Here is a 10,953-nt window from a genome sequence, read left to right as displayed (position 1 = left end):
GCGTCAACCAGGATTTCCGCCTTCATGGAGGAGCCGGCCGTGGCGTGCTTGTCGGCGATGACTAGCAGCTCATCAAGGGTCTCGGGCTCATCGCAGAGGAGGCAATGCTTGAGGAGGGTGCGCTCTCGGCACCCGGCAGTAAAGTACTCGATTGCCTGCACTTCGTGCACGCCCTTGCAGGAATTGCGTAGCTCAGTCCAGCGCGTGAGATAGTCGCGAGTGGACTCGGTGGGCCCTTGGACGCATAGGGAGAGCTGCCACGGCTTGGGGGGCCGCTTGTAAGTGCTGGTGAAGTTGCGGATGAAAGCCTTGGTGAAATCAACTCAGCTGTTGATGCTGCGGGGCTTCAGGCTGTTGAGCCATGTCCGAGTAGTGGCTTGAAGCATGAGCGGGACGTACTTCACGGCAACGCGCTTGTTGCCGTTTGCTATGCTGACGGCTGTGGAGTAGTCGACTAGCCAGTTCTCCGACTTCATGGAGCCGGTGTATTTGGGCGTGTCTCACGGGAGGGTGAACCCTTTGGGGAAGGGCTCATCGCGGATTCGGGGGCCGAAGCAGGCCGGGCCCAGCGCATCTTCCTCTTCAAGCGCTAGGGATTGGTTGAGGCGATCAATCCGGTGGCGAGCATCATTCTCTCCGACTCCCTCCCGGCGGCCAAGGAGCTCGCCGAGTGTTGGGTGCATGATGGGAGGCGGAGTGGGGTATCTCGCTCCACGAGGCGGGGGCGGTGGCAGGTCGTCTCGCCACTCTACTGCACGAGGGCGGCCTTCCTCGTCCCGCTCGATGGAGATGCGTGTCTGACTGCGGCTAGCAGCCGGCTCATTGCCCTTTCCTCCGCGGGCGCCACCAGTCGATGTCTGGGAGGTCGCCCCATGATCTCGGCGTGGGGGCGGCTCGTTGACTCGTCCGGCTAGGTCCTCAGCGCGGCAGGCGGCCTCGTGTTGCGCGGCTGCCGCGTCCAGAAGCTGTTGGACTCGCTTGGTCATGTGGCGGAGCTCATCGCTGTCGTACTTGTTCAACTCATCTGTCACCTCCTAGGCGGCCCGGATGTTCTCTACAGGCGTGGCGTAGACAGGGCGCTCTACCCCGAACATGGTGGCAACGGCCGCGCCATGCTGCCGAACCGTGCCGAGGCGGCTAGGTCCCCCAGGAGCCGGGGTGCCGCCTACGGCCCGGTCCATCTCACGCCGATAGGCGTCCGACAGCCGGTGCATGCTGGCCAGGCGGCCAGCACTCTCGATAAGCTAAAGGCGGCGTGCCTCCAGTACCTCAGCATCCGCGCCCTCGGGAATGGGTGCCGTGAGGTCGCGCAGGGTGGCTTCAAGGGGATCTTGAGCACGTCCGTCCGAGTGCTCCTCGCTGTTAATGACGAGCACCTCCGTGACGGTGCTCCCACCGCTGTACTCACGAGGAGGCGGCTCTTCGTAGACCACCACGTTGGTGGGAAACGCATCGAGCGATGCCGTGTCGGAGTCGACGATCATCGGATCGGTCGAGCCGACGAACTCCAGGTCCACAACGGGCTTGCTGGCGACATGGAGCTGGTCGAGGAGGCTGACGAGGCGGCTCTCGGGGCAGCTTGTGCCAGCGTCGGAGGCCGGCTCGTCGGAGAGGTCGATCTCGCTGACGAGGTCAGCAAGGCAACTCGCCGCGCAGGCGATCTCCGCGCCATGCAGCGTGTCGAGGCTGACGCCGTCGGGCGTGCTGGGCTGGCTTCAATCGCCAGGAAGGAACAGGGTTCCTGTCTAGAGCAGATCTCCGGGAGACGGTGCACCTCGCCCCACGGTGGGCGCCAAATGTTGGGGGTTGGGTGCGACATATGCCAATGGATGGCTTATCATGGTGGGAGCGAGAAGAATGTCGCCGGTGCCTGGAAGCGGGATAAGGCGTAGACATGAACGCCGGCGGACTTTACCCAGGTTCGGGGCTCTCCTAGGAGATAACACCTCTAGTCCTGCTCTGCTGGGTCTCCGCATGATCACTAATGCACAAGTGATACAATGGTGCTCCTCGAGCTGTATGCTAGAGGCAGGAGGAAGCAAGGCTCAGCTCTCTTCCTGCTCTATGGGGTGGCTAATGCTAATGGGGTCGAACCCTTTGCAAGGGTGCCCTGGGGGGTTTATATAGGCCTACCCCCAGGGGTACAATGGTAATCTGGCCGGCTGTTGGGCCCGGCTGTCAGTGTCTCCAGCTTCCGGCTTCTCCGCCGACCGCTGGGACCCGCCGCCTGGGGTGCCCCGCCGACTGTTTGGTGGCTGCCCACTGTAGCCATGTCGTTGGTGACGAGGGTTTGATCACCTTTGCATGGCTACAGTCCCGCCGCCTGGCGGGGGGGCTACTGTAGCCACATCTGGTCTTATCAGCTTAATGGCATGCATGCCTCGGGATAAGGGACGGCCGCCTGCTAGATCCCGGCTCCTCTTGAACCCGCTTGGTCGAGCTTCTGCCGCCTTCCTTGAAGTCACTACCTGGTAGGGCCCACCTCTGGCAGGCCGTACCGACAAGCCATCATGGGGAACATGACTCCGCCTGCCCGGAGCGATGTCAGAGGAGACATGGCACAGTGCCCTGCCGTGCGGAGATCTTCGTCTGTACGGAGCACTGTAGCCATGCTTGTCCTGAGTATTGGAGGCGACGCGCCTCACTATAGCCATGCTCCGTCTCGTACTCTCAATGGGGGGGGGGCGGTCATGCTGCAGTCGTGGTACGGCCGCTTGCCTGTTACCGCCCTCTCTGGAGGGCGGCTGCCAGGAACCGGCCGCCCGGAGCGTCGTGGTCTTGGGTTACCCGCCCTCTGGCAGCCGACCACTGAGCCAGCTGGCCCTAGAGGGCGGAGTTTCAGCTTGGGGCTCAGCTAGGCGGAGCTGGCCCAAAGTCTTGGTAAATCTTAGGACTCGAGTGAGCCTACCTGTGGCCCATTACTCCGACATTCTACCTCCAAGACTATCAAATGATGGGGGCCCAAAAAGATCCATGTGAAGGAGCTCCAAGGGTCTCTTCGAGTAGATGATGGTCGTGGGAGGGTGAGCCTTCTCATGAAGCTTTCCTTCAATACAAGCACTGCAAGCACGATCTTTGGCAAAACTAACATTTGTTAGTCCATGGACATGGTCCCGCTTGAGAAGACTTTGCAAAGATCTCATATTGACATGGGCTAAACGGCGATGCCAAAGCCATCCCGCGTCAACTTTTGCCATTAGGCATGTCGCGGTCTTAGTGGGTCGCTCCGAAAAGTTTATCACATAGAGACCATTCTCGACATGCCCAACAAAGGCTACTTTAAGAGTCTTGCTCCACAAGAGGGCCACGGTATCAATCTCAAAGAAAGTGGCAAAGCCCATGAGTGCAAGTTGACGAACGGAAAGTAAATTGTATGCAAGGGACTCAACAAGCATGACTTTCTCGATCGTAAGATCATGAGAAATGACAACCTTGCCAAGACCCAATACCTTAGAATGTGAGGCATCACCCCACTCGACATTGGTGGGCATAGATGGAATCTTTTGCACATCCACCACCAACTCCTTGCTCCCGGTCATATGATTTGTTGCTCCACTATCAAGCAACCATGATCCCCCACCCGAAGAAAACACCTACAAGAGATTAATGCTTGGTTTTAGGTACCCATTTAGTAATGGGTCCTTTGATGTTAGTAACAAGGGTCTTAGGAACCCAAATAGACCATTCAATGTACTCATAAGGAGAACCAACGAATTTAGCATAAACATGTCCATCACTAGCACGACACAACACATATGACGGGTTAAAGTCGTCGGCTTTGTTGGAGGAAGTGGTTTTGCCCTTTTGGACATCAACGCCCTTCACTTTCTCCTTCTTCTCCTTAGGAGCACCCTCTCCCTCTTTCAAAAAAGTTTGCTTGAGTGGAGGAGGACGTTTGGTCTTGTCGTTCTTCTTCTTATTCTTGGACTTGGGTGCAAACCCAATTCCCTTCTTGGCCACAACTTCCTTTCGATTGCTCAAAAGGTCGTTGAGGTTCTTCTCACCTTGAATGCAAGTCACAAGGACTTTCTCAAGTTGATCCTTCAACTTGCATTCTCCTCCACAAGATGCACATGCTCACAACACGGGTTAGTAGCATATGCATTATCAATTAATACCATATGAGGGAATGTGGACTTTTCCTTGGTTAGCTTAACTTGGAGTTGAGCATGAGACTCCGTGAGGTTAGCGTGAGCACCCTTCAAGACATTGTGGGCCTTGTCAAGTATCTGAAACTCCTCCTTGAGTCTAGCATGATCAACCCCAAGTTTAGCCTTCTCGCAAGTTAGCACACGAGTCACGACAACAGCATGATCAAGATCTTTCTTTAACTTAGCATGGTCATCGTTGTATGACTCCTCAAGATTCAAACGATGCCCACACTCTTCCTCAAGAGCATTAGAGAGATCCAATATCTCATCGGCATAGTCACAACTATGACCTTCCATCTTAGAGATGGTTTCTTCATGAGCCTCGATCATGTCATTGGCCTCAAAAAGTTGTTCCAAGAGAGCAACAAAGTGCTTCTTGGATTTTCCCTTGAGCTTACTCATAAAAGACTCAAATTCATTCACTTCCTCATTAGACCCATCATGTTCATCAATGCAATCCTCCAAGGAGGGATTAGTAATGATGGTGGTTTTGATGTTGGGGGTTACCTTGTTGGAAGCTTTAGCCATGAGGCACTTGGCGGTGATGTTCTCGTTGGGTGAATCAAGAGAGACACCAGAGGAGTGGTAGCAATGGCAACGGATGCCATGGCCATTGCTTCTCCATTTTCATCATCATCGTCATCCTCATGGTATTCTTCTTGAATCACCAACCCACGAGTAGGAGTCTTCTTGATGAAGTTGTTCTTGTTGGGGAAGGACTTGGCTTTGTCTTTTCGGATGAACTTGCCACCATTGTCTTCCCGCTTCTCGTAAGGACAATCCGCAACAAAATGGATCACATTGCCACAGTTGAAGCAAGTTCTAACTCGTTGCTTGCCCTTGAAGCAACTTGAGTTGTTCTTGTTGAAGTTGGGTCTTGTATTCTTCTTGCTCCAAAATTGTCTTGAAGCAAGAGCCATGTGCTCATGATAATCATATTTGGTGTCTTCGGGGTTACTCTCCTCATCTTCCTCTTCTTCCTCTTCTTCCACACTAACCTTGGCCTTTAAAGCAAGGTTGGGCTTCCTTGCCCTTTGAGAACGGAGCACCGCATTGTCGGCGGTCTTGTTAAATATGCTCATTGCAACGAACTCATCCAACACTTCACTTGAGGTCATGGAGTGAAAGTCCGGTCTTTGACGAATGACGGAGGACATGGCCTTGTTGTAGGGCATCATGGCCTTGAGGAACTTGCGCTTGATCCAATTGTCATCCGTGTCCTCGCTCCCATGATCTCGGAGTGAGACCGCGAGTTTGATCACTCTTTGAAAGAGCTCACGAGGTTCTTCATCTTCTTTCATTGCAAACTCATCGGCTTCATCTTGTACCACTTCATAGTTGGAGCGTTGAATGCTAGCACTTCCTCGATAGAGAGACACAACGCATTGCCATGCGTTTTGGACATGGCATGAGGTCGAAGATGAGGGAGATCTTCGGGAAGGATTGCATCTTAAATGATGAAGAGAGCACTCTCATTGAATTGATTATCCACCACTTCTCTCGGGGTGAAGTTGCTTCGGTCATGTGGATAGAAACCTTCTTCAATGATTCTCCAAAGGTTAGTATTCACATGATTTAAATGACGCTTGAAGCAATACACCCAAGAATAAAAATCCTCATTTTTCACAATCTTAGGAGGAGGACCGGCATGATTTAAATGAGTAGAGGGAATCGGTCCTCCATAAATTGGAGGTTCCACATGGGCAAAGATGCCGGTGCCATTTCTACCACTATTAGAAGGACCCTTCTCACTATTAGCTTCCCCCTTGTCGGAGTTAGGATCCGTCACCTTGTTAGCGGGATCACCCACTTTCAACGGCGAGGTAGGTAGTTTAAGTCCTTCTAAGAATTTATTAAACATGCTTTCAACCGTGGTTGTCATCGAGGTTTTCAATGTGTCCAAGGCCACATTGAATTCCTCACGGGACACCGCGGTTTCCCCATTACCCGTAGACGAGATCGGATTCACACCGGAGTGCTCCTCCTCCCCACTGTCTACGGTGTCAACCATACTCTTCGGACGGCAAATTCCTTAATAAGGAGACGAGGCTCTGATACCAATTGAAAGGATCAATATAGTTGACTAGAGGGGGGGTGAATAGGCAACTAACAATTTTTAGCTTTTCTTTACCAAATTAAACTTTGCATCAAAGTAGGTTGTCTAGATATGCGACTAGGTGGGCAACCTATATGATGCAACAACAACAAGCACACAAGCAAGCAAGGGATATAACACAAATAAGCTTGCACAAGTAAATGCACGAGATGACCAAGAGTGGAGACGGTGAAGACGAGGATGTGTTACCGAAGTTCCTTCCTTTTGAGGGGAAGTACGTCTCTGTTGGAGCGGTGTGGAGGCACAATGCTTCCCAAGAAGCCACTAGGGCCACCATATTCTCCTCACGCCCTCACACAATGCGAGATGCCGTGATTCCACTATTGGTGCCCTTGAACCTTTATAAACAAGGTTGGGGCTATCTCCACAACTTAATTGGAGGCTCCCAACGATACCACGAAGCTTCACCACAATGGATTGTGGCTCCGAGGATACCTCTTCCGTCTAGGGTGTCAAACACCAAGAGTAACAAGTTGATGATTTTGTAGAAGCCGGGGAACACAAATCGGTTTGGTGGAAGTGTAGATCGGGGGATCCTCCTCATATTCTCAAGGTATTCTGAAGTTTTGGTGGTTGAGGAGGGAGATCTCAAGCTTTTGGTGATTTGGGAATGGAGGAGCAAAGCTTGGGCAAAGGTTAGGGTTGGGAGGAAGAAGAACGGGGTATAAATACCCCCCAAGAGATTTCTGCCCGTTGAGCAGCCGCCGCCCCGGGTACCCGGAATAAAGGGGTCCGGGCCCCCGGACAAGATCAGAGAAGTCCGGGCACCCGGGGGGTCAGGGCCCCGGGCACCCGGAGTGAACAGAGAGACGGCGGGCCAGGAGGCCGGGCACCCGGGGGCCCCAACCCCAGGCACCCACACTGGTCAGGGAGGGAAGGCGCCGGGACAAAAGAGGACCGGGCACCCGGGGGCCCCAACCCCGGGCACCCGCACCGAACAGGAAGGAGGGGGGCGCCGGGCAAAGGGGTGGCCGGGCACCCGCACCGACTAGGTAGGAGGGGCGCCGGGCAAAGGGGTGGCCGGGCACCCGGGGGCCCCAACCCCGGGCACCCGCACCGACCAGGGAGGGGAGGTGCCGGACAAAGGGAGGGGCCGGGCACCCGCACCAAGCAGAGAGGGGCCAGGATGATGAGGCGAAGGGGCCAGGCATCCGCACGAATCAGAGAAGAGAACAAGACGGTGGAGGAGAGAAGGAGAATGCCCCGGCACATGAAGACACTCACGATAATGCTCGTAACGGATAACAAGGAAGAAAGAGAGAAGATTTAGTTCCCCAATTCCAAGGTCATAGCAACCCCTCTTGGTAGTACGGATGTTCCTATGACTCAAAAAGAAACCGAAAACTTCTTGAGCCAACATAGAACACCGTCTTCTGTCACTTTGGACTTGATAGGGTTACCGACGCCTGGCGACGCTCAAGAGGCAATAATGTCCTAAAATAAACCTGACAACCGACATTAGTCCTCGTGAATCATATTGGGATCAATCATCAAAACGTAATTGAGTGACAATTGCACTTTCAGCTGACCCAGCTGTAGGCCCACAAGAATTTGAGGACCCTAGTAGGCCGGCCCATTAACTGGTTGCCATGTTTTGGGCCAAATGCCGGCCCATATTTGATCTGGTCCATTAATGGCCTGCCACGTTCCGGGCCTAATAGTTGCCCTTATAAGATCCGGCCCATTAAAAGCCTACCACGTTCTGGGCCAAATTACAGCCCAGATCAGGTCCGGCCCTTTAAGAGGCTATGCGCTGAATTATGGCCCATATCAGATTCGGCCCGTCAATTGGACACTATGCTTTTGGGCCCACTTCCTAAAGGCCCACTTAGTAATTCGGCCTGATATTAGTTTTGGCCTCTTAAGGGCCCGTTTAACATTTCGGCCCTATATTAATTTCGGCTTGTTAAATGTCCGTCATATAGTTGGGCCTAACTACGACCCGGTTTGCATCCGGCCTGCTCGCAGCCGATATCTAATTGGGCCAAACAAGGATCGAGACAATTTTGGCCTGTTAAAAGCCCGTGATTTGATTCGCACAATCATGGGCTGGGGTTCATTTCGGGTTGCTGCCGGCCCGTTAGCTATTCGGCATGTTTCAGGCCCAACCTACATCCTGATTGCATGACGGCCCAATTATGTACCGTAATTTTACGGTTTGGCCGGTTTACTACGAAGACAGCATATATATACAGTAAAATAACTGCCGCATCGTGAATAAGAAAAAACCTAGACTATACAATAAAGAAATTACAGCATATTACATCCACTGGGCATCAAAGTTCGCCACTATGATAATAAAGCACAAGCAGACAGCAGATTACATACACTGGGCATCAAAGATCGCCACCAGTGCAAATAAACACGCTGACAAAATAATATACAAAACCAATAGCACTTCAATAGAGTTCAAGAAAGGTTAGCCCTGCTGGGGAGCTGCAGCGCAAGCAGCTGAGCAAGATGATGAGACTGCGCTTGTTCAACACTTAAATCTTCCTCACTCTAAAAGATAAACAAGCAGACAGATGACAGGTTTTGCACATAAAAGTATCAGTGACAATTCATCACATTTCTTACTGACGAATAAAGTGACACAGTTTAAAATTGCATTAACACAATATGGTATTGTTCAGGTCAAGACATGGCAGGAAATGATATTGTGAAGGAGTTGGCAGCTTCACGACACCACTGGATTACAGATCAAGAACTCATAAGTATCAATGGTTAGTGTGCTGTCAATTTATCCCATTTCAGATTGGCAAATAAAGAGACGGTTTAAATAATACTCCCTCCATCCGGAATTACTTGTCATCAAAATGGATGTGTCTAGAACTAAAATACATCTAGATACATCCATTTCAATGACAAGTATTTTCGAACGGAGGGAGTAGTAGAATGATATGACATTGTTCATAGTTAAGACATTGCAGAATATGACATTGTGCTGTAGTGGGTAGATTCACCACACCACTGGATTACGGATGAAGAACAGAAGCATACATGCAGTGCAAAAGAAGATCACTTGCTCTGTATAGTTTAATTTACATGGTATGAATAAGGAACTTGGTTGTACAACTGAAAACTTAAATTGAGAAAGGACAAACTTTTGTTTATGAACTACATAATAAACTTTAAACATGCAATTTGATGCAAACACCAAAAATAAACAGCTGTTGCAGTCATGCCTAACCAAATATATACAACAAAGTTTGAAGGCTTGAGATGGACAAACTTACATTATTGGTGAAGACAGGCTCTATAAAGGCCTTGTCCAAGCTGATGGGGGGGGGGGAATTCAAGAAGTTTACCACAAAATCTTCTTCATAAGCATTTCCTTTATTCTACATTTTGTTAAGAGTAAATATAGATGTGATAATATACGAAAAAATGGAGAATATTTAAGATAAGATGAAGAGTGATGCTACATAACCAAGTAGCTATAAATGTAAGTGCAGCGATACAGGCAAAAGGTACAGCCAATAGCAATGCACAGCTAAACTTCTTCAGTACCAACCTTATGTTAAGAGTAAATATAGATCTGATGTGTAAAAAATGGAGGGCAAAGGAAAATAAGCTGCAGAGTGATGATACATGAACAACTACCTGTCATTATACGTACACTGATAAAGGACAGCATGTACTTACAAGAACAATGCAGAGTAAAAAACATTGGCATTGGATATATTCTACACTAATGTAACCATTCATACAAATCAGATAATTTGGAGTGAACAATTGATAAGCAAGCTATCATGCATACTGCTGTCACATAATGAACCAGGTATGTATGCAAGTACAGTGATATAGGACAACAGGTACTAACAAGAGCAAAGCAGCGGGTAGCATATTTGCGATATCATGTCGTTCTTTTCAAACCGGAATTCTTCTTCGAGTAGATTTCCTATAAAAAAAGATCCGTAAGGCACATGCGGGAAAGTAGAAGTTCAAATTGTCATGTGATTTCATAGACAGTACCTCATCCTGGGAACGAGACAAGTGCATAACAAGGTTTTTCCATTCAATGTCTTCTAAATTTAGCACAAGAGACCTCACCAGAAATTTGTTTATAGACTTGCCACCAAAGTGTGATTTCCTCAGGTAACACCGATACTGCTGCAATGCTTCCTTGAAAAGCACAAGCAAGTTTTGCTCGTCATGACTATCTAGATTCACCCTCGCCTAGTTACAGCAATGTAATGTAAATCATTGATGTGTTCAATCAGCAGAAAACAGGAAAATAATAACCATGAATAATAGAACTTACACGTAAGTTGGACAGGAAGATGTGAAAATGGTGTTTGTCTTCACAATAATCTTCCCATGATGGGAATATATGAACGTAGTCCCTAACAACATTGAAAGCATTATCTTTTAAACTGGGAATAAATGGAATGGGGTTCCAAGATAATGGATGGGCATGGCATCTCAACATATAAGATGAGTAAACTAAGCAGATGGCGGTGCAACAAAGTAGAAGAAATGCAAGACAACATATGCAAGATACCCGCAATCAATAAAACATTGCCAAATTAGAATAGGCACCTTGATGGGTGAACAGGAGAGGCCATCTGCCTTTGACTCCTAGAGGTTAGAATAGTCATTAGGATCATATTCTGAACAAGAGTCAACGGGTGGGGAGCGTATGAGTTTCATTGCATCCAGAATGGCACTCAATGCCTTGGTGTC

Source organism: Triticum aestivum, chromosome 1B, assembly GCF_018294505.1.
Source record: "Triticum aestivum cultivar Chinese Spring chromosome 1B, IWGSC CS RefSeq v2.1, whole genome shotgun sequence".
NCBI classification, from domain to species: domain Eukaryota; kingdom Viridiplantae; phylum Streptophyta; class Magnoliopsida; order Poales; family Poaceae; genus Triticum; species Triticum aestivum.
The sequence above is the reverse complement of the archived record's forward strand: the minus strand, read 5'-3'. Positions refer to the sequence as shown.